The sequence below is a fragment of the Pteropus medius genome, unplaced genomic scaffold, assembly GCF_902729225.1.
Source record: "Pteropus medius unplaced genomic scaffold, Ma_sr-lr_union100, whole genome shotgun sequence".
Classification (NCBI taxonomy): Eukaryota; Metazoa; Chordata; class Mammalia; order Chiroptera; family Pteropodidae; genus Pteropus; species Pteropus medius.
In genome coordinates this window covers 4,276,260-4,283,101 of record NW_024355008.1, presented here as the reverse complement: position 1 = coordinate 4,283,101, position 6,842 = coordinate 4,276,260, and the positions used below count along the sequence as shown (strand labels likewise).

General features: G+C 30.7%; 1 pseudogene; it reads right to left on the bottom strand.

The window, feature by feature from the left end:
• Positions 1-4,573: 4,573 nt before the first annotated feature.
• Positions 4,574-4,692, bottom strand: LOC120598241 (uncharacterized; annotated as a pseudogene).
• Between the last annotated feature and the right edge of the window lie 2,150 nt (positions 4,693-6,842).

The window sequence follows — 6,842 nt, the reverse complement described above, 5'->3', positions numbered from 1 at the left end:
TAGGAAAGGTGTTATAATACTATAAAGTATCCTCACAATAATACTATAAGGAAGTTTACAGATGAGGCCTAGAAAATAAAGCATACTCACTCTTAACAGCACCTGAGCAAGAGCACAAAACAGTTTTGCCTAATGCCAAGGAATGCATGCCTTCTTTTGTTTCTTACTATAAGCATGTAAGGGCTTGCACACTTCTTGTAGGTAAATACTGAATTATCTAATTACTTTCTGAAGCCCAACGTCACTAAAGAGGCAACATCAGCTATGATAGATTATTTCTTCACTCCTCTCCAATTAATTTTAATTCCATTCAGGAAAATTCTCAGTACAAACTAAGAGAGCAATATACTTAGATACAGATGTGAGCACTATCCCCACTTCAGTAGCACATTGGAATACGTACTTTGACCTAACTTTTGAATCAACTTTCCTGATCTGTGCTGAGTTAATTGCAAAATCAATTCTTATGTTTTGTGATCCACTTTACCTCTCTTCTTTAATCCCAATGACCAATTATATCTATTTCTAATTATCACGAAAATTTTTCACTTCCTGTGCCTTGGTGAGTCTACTGGAATATCTGGGGAAGAATAAGTAAAGTATATGACAATCATTTGCAGGGCATGCACTCAAGTGTGAACAACATATGTCACTGGGAGGAAAGTGTCAGAACACACCAAGGAACTAAGCTTTAATTATTCTTCCCTTGTCACACTTTATATATATAATATTTATTATTGTTTTACATCAGGCTTTATAGAGATTACTATTCTTTAATGTTTAAATGTATATATAAATGTGCATAAAAAGAGAATAAATTACAATGTTAAGAACTTTGTTTTTGTTGCATATTTATATTTTGGATCATATCCTTTTGTATGCTTTCCAAAATATATCTACATTGGCCATCATTAAGATATATACACACATACACATGCATATATATGTATACACATACATATGTAATATATATACATTTATTTATAGCTACATCTCATTTTGACCAAATGGAGTAGTATCCAACTTCTCTGTCAACGTCAGCTTTCTCTAAATTTTTGTATCATTTTTACAAACCCAGAATGACCACTTTTTCCAGTTTTACTGAAATATAATTGACATATAAACTGTATTAGTTTAAGATGTACAACATAATAATTCAATATGTGTATATATCACAAAAGGATTACCACGATAAGTTTAGTTAACATTCAGTTCATAGTTACAAATTTTTTTCTTCACTGTTAAAGACTTTAAAATCTACTCTTATCAACTTTCAAATATATCATACAGTATTATTAACTATAGTCACCATGCTGTACATTACAGGACCACCTTAAAATTAAAATTTAATCATGCCATGACCTTTCTTAAAATAATCTCATATATTCTTATCATATATTAAAATAAAGCCCAAACTCTTTAACACAATTATAAAACAGAGGCTCCTCTGACCCCATGTGTTCATGCTCAGCCATGTGAACTAGGCAAAGGACCATGAATATACCTGGACCTTAGCTAATCTGCATGGTTTTGTCCACCTCATTTCTTACTTTATTCAGTTCTCAGTTCAATACCACCTCCAAATAGAGATCTCTTAATTTCTTATTGCTCTTTACTTTATAGTACCCGCTAATACTTAATAGTAAATTTCACTCTTTCATTTTTGAACCCTTAATTATTCTTGTTATAGCAACACTTGTGAAAAGATTATTGAGCATGAATTTATTTTAATAACATTTAATGAAATTTTTTACTTTAGATGAATGTTTTATATGTAATTATACTGTTGAAATAAATTTTATAGAGTTTAAAATGCAACAGTGTATTAAATAAAAAGAAAACATCATCAAAGCACTATCAGTGAAATAATCATAATATAGTCATTCACTGCATAATGATGTTTCAGTTAGAGATCTACGAAATATATGACAATGGTCCCATTATGGGGTCCCATTATAATGGAGCTGAAAATTCCTATCACCTAGTCATGTCGATTGTAGCCATAGTAACACTGTCATGCAACACATTACTTACGTATTTTGTTGATGCCAGTGTAAACAAATCTACAGTGCTGCCAATCGTATAAAATTATAGCACATACAATTATGTATAGTATATAATACTTGATAATGATAACAAGTGATTTTGTTGCTAGTTTATATATTTACTATACTATTTATCATTATTTTAGAGTATAGTCTTTTTACTTACTAAAAAAAGTTTGCTGTAAACAGTATGCTGTGTTACACTGGCAGCAGCCTTATACATCTGGTGTTTACCACATCTCTTGATTGCATTATTTTCTCTTGCGCTTGATTTAATCTCATGTTGCTTTGTATAGTAACATGCTATACAGGCTTGTAACTTAGTAGCAATAGGCTATACCATATAGCCTCTGTGTGTAGTAAGCTGTACCATTTAGATTGCTGTAAGTATACTCTCTGATGTTCACATGATGAAATCTCTTTGTGAAGTGATCACTGTAACTTAGTATATCAAGTGACATTGAAATTTCCTGGCATAAACAGCATGACCATAATTCACAATATGAAATTATAGAGGTGAAAATTCTCCAAAGAATATCCTGCCCCCACCTGTGGAATATTTTTATTTAATAATTTGTACAATATTCTTATGGAAATTAATTGTAAAATTTTTATTCTTAAATACTAACTCAGTTGTTTCTTAGAGACTTACCTTAAAACTATACTGTTATGTGAAATTGCAATTTCTCATTGAATAAAATTTAAATAAGTACAGATTTTGTATCCATTAAACACTGGGGCCATGAGGATTTTCAGGATGCAAACTTTCATTAAAGTATAAAGAATTATGTAGAGAACTATAGCTACTTTCAAAATAGCCAAAATATAAAATACAATTGTTGACATAAGAAGGTAAACTATTTTTTTTGTTTTCATAAAAAGCAAGATGGTATTTTAGTAAATATTTTGAAGCGATATCAATGCATTCCAAAGAGAGTAATGCTAATGCAGCTGATTTAAATCTCAGTTGAGGACTGAAACAAATTATTTTTCTTGCCTCAGATACTAGTCAACAGGTCATTTTTATTAACTGATCTACTATCTCTTAGTACTTCTTTTGACTGAAATGATCTAAAATCATCATATCTGATATACAAAGACAAACATTTTATGGAGCTATTTTATTAAGGGTGCTTTTTGGTTTTTGTTTCAAAAGAAAATCTAGATAACACGAGCTTTATGAAATTTGAAATTTTAATAATTAGTTATAATTCTATTTATATCTTATTTTATAATATTCAATCAAAATTAGTTTTTTCCCTTGAGAAGTCTTTTTTAAATTAAAAGTTATCTCATAGACTGGGAACTGAACAAATGCATGCATGAGAGGCAATTGTACATATACACCATTTATATTTTCTGTAATAGTCAAGGTTCTTAAGAAGCAAATATCATGTATACTTAGAAGAAATACTTCAAAGCTTTCAGTTGGAAAATTTTAAGTTCAAATACAGTATAAATAAGTTAAAAGCAATACAACAACAATTAGATTTCACAATATTGACACAATTGTTATTTCTTCTATAAGAATAGAGAAATATCATTGCTGGGTTTTGGCCATTCTCCATAACAAATATAGTATCACAAATATTTCACATCTATGTATGAATTTCTTGTTAGCAACCCTGTATATCCACTTTACTTCAAATTCAAGATCTGTGATAATATTGGAGAAAATAATGAAGTTCACATTTTCAGTAGGGGAATAAAATGATAGTGGTTCTCTATAATAGTGGTTTTCACAGTTCAACAAAAGACAGTGGTAATCTATTTTTTTTTTTTTTTGTATTTAAAGGTAGCTATGGAATGGTAATATATTTTAAAAAACAATAAAAAAGAAGTTTTGTACTGCCTGATTCCTCACTGGCACACCTTGATCTCAAAGAAACCTGGAGTTTACAAAGCAGTTTGAAAACCACTGTTCCAAAAAGTATTTGATTTTTTACTTGTTGTAGTAGAATTTTAATTAAGTTACTTCCTGCTTATTCTGCAAAGTAAATGATCTAAAAATACATGCAGTGTTGTCATAATTGGTAAGGGGAGATTTACTTCTGATTTCCCTAAAAGTATCATTGCGGTTTTCTAAAAAGTTTCCATCTTGCCCATCTCTGAAACTTTCTTTAAGTTTTTTCTTTTATTTTCTTTGCAATAAAATTATTTGTTTAGAAATAAATTAGAAATAAATACCTTTTTATCATGACATTAGGGAGAAGTCTAGTGATATTTCAAGGCACTTTTTTTTTTTTCATATGAATCATGGTACTCCAAAAAACTCAGGTATTTGAGAGCTTCTAACATGGAGTTGCTCTAACCACTGTCTTCCCTATCTGCAATGATGGCAATTTCATCCTTTCAATTACTTAGGTCAAAAACTTGAGGCAATTCTTTTTTATTTATTTATTTATTTATTTATTTATTTATTTATTTAATTTTTTTATTTTTTAGGTGAGGCAACCCTTGGTTGACCTCACAGATTGCAAAGACCTTGTCAGTTTACAATCCTTGTATTTTATTTTATTTTATTTTTACATCTACAGCACCTGGTCTTCCTAGGTGATCTCCCATCCAAGTCCTAACCAGGCCCTACCCTGCTTAGCTTCCGAGATCAGATGAGATCGGGCTTGTTCAGGGTAGCATGGCTGGAGACTTGATGTGATTCATTACCACTGCTTTTCTCTTATAGCTCATATCCATTTCATGACGAAGTTCTTTTATCTGTGATATATCAAGAAACCAACCAGTGTCTCACCATCTCTGCTACTACCTCCTTGTACCAAGCTACTATTATATCTAATTTCAACGGTTACATGACTTCTCTATAACCTATTCTCCCAAAAACCATAGTCAAAGATTTATGATGGCTCATAAATCTGCAGTGCTTTCTCATTTTCCTGAGAATAAAAGTCGAAGTCCTTACAATGCCTATATTAGGGTTCTTCAGAAAAACAGAACCAAAAGGAGATTTTATCTATATCTATAGATATCTACAGATATCTATATCTATATCTATATTTATATCTAAATCTCTATCTATATCTATGTATCTATATATCTAGAGAGCCAACATTATAAGTTCTAGTTTGAGGGCAAGAGATGGGTGTTCCCACTCAGTCAGGCAGATAGAATGAATTTTCCCTTCCTCTGCCTTTTTTCTATTCAGATCTTTAACAGATGAGATGATCCACATTGGGGAGGACAATTTGTTTTACTCACTCTACTGATTCAAATGCTAATCTCATCTGGAAATATCTTCACAGATATACACAGAAATAATGTCAACCAACACCCAGTCAAGTAGACACATAAAATTACTATCACAATATCTTACTAGGTCCTTCAAAGACAGGCCTCCATTACCAGAACATCTCATTTTTTGCCATCTCCCTGCTCCATCTGCACTGTTTTCCTTGCTATACCTTGACCGCAGCAGGCATGCTCTAATTTTAGAATTTTTATATTGGTTGTTTCCTTTTCTGGGAACATTTCTTTCTAAAGTATGTGTATTGCTAACTCATTTTCTATATCAAGTCTGCTCAAAGATACATTACCGCTGAGACTGCTGTGACTACCCTGATTAAAATTGCAACTTTCTCCTCTGCCCTGGACCACCTTGCATTCCCCATTCCCTTTTACCTTTTCTACCATTTTTTTACATAACATTTATCAACAGTTAATGTACTATATAATTTCCTTATTGTTATTTATTTATGCCTTCTTTTACTAGGAAATAAAACAGAAAGGGAAGGATATTTCTTTAATATGTTTGCTAGTGAATCTAAGCACCAGAAAAAGAGGGAGGCTGGCACTTTGTAAATGCTTAGTGAATTCTCGTTGGCAATAAAGGGATACATGAATCTATATATAGGTGAAAAGATTAATTTTTAATTGTCTCTTGAAACTTTTTTATGCCTTTCCACATTCTAACCAATTAGTTTTGAACCAAAGGTAATGTACTATGCAGTAACAGGTAATATTTAATCAGTGCTATAGATTACCATTCACTTCAGCATTATCCCAGAGTAAGAGCATGGACCAGTGGACATTTGGATTCTGTACGGCTTCTTCAGGATAATAGAATTTGCACATGGCCCACTGGTATTGAGTAATATGACTAAACTCTGGGAATAATGAACAGAATAAAATGAGTGATTTTTTCCTCATTAGATAGTAGAAGTTATTTTTAATATCCTTGGCTACAGATAGAGAAAATAATAGTCACTAACAAAAAATATTTACTTATTAGTCTTTAAAAGAACTATTGAATAGGTTTAATGTCTTAATAGATCACAAGTAAATGTAAAAAAATGAATTGGTCTGAATTGGACTCATTACAACAGTCCCCTTGTATTATAATTATTATTCAAATAACAATATTTTCCACTGACTTTTATATCATTCAATATTTATTCTTTATATTATGTTTAAGTTGGCCATTAATGCCCTTGAGATAATGTATAGAGATAATGTATAAAATCATCTAAGAAAGTTTAAATGATCTTTCCAAAGACAAATGGTGTGCTTCAAGAATAAAAAAAAATTGTAAATATATGTCACACTGTAAATCCTTTTCATCATCTAAATGCTTTAATATTGTATATAGTTTTTTAAGCCATTATAAGTATTTGTTCTGCTATTCTCTCTTTTAATTGTTTTAACATTTCAAAAGTAAACTACAGTTAAAAGGCAAGGAAAAACATCAGTATTTGAAATATGAAGAATAGGTTTTGTTTTTTAAATGTTTTGGCATTTTTCACATGGCAACATTATTGCCCAACTATGAGATTGTTTGTCATAAAG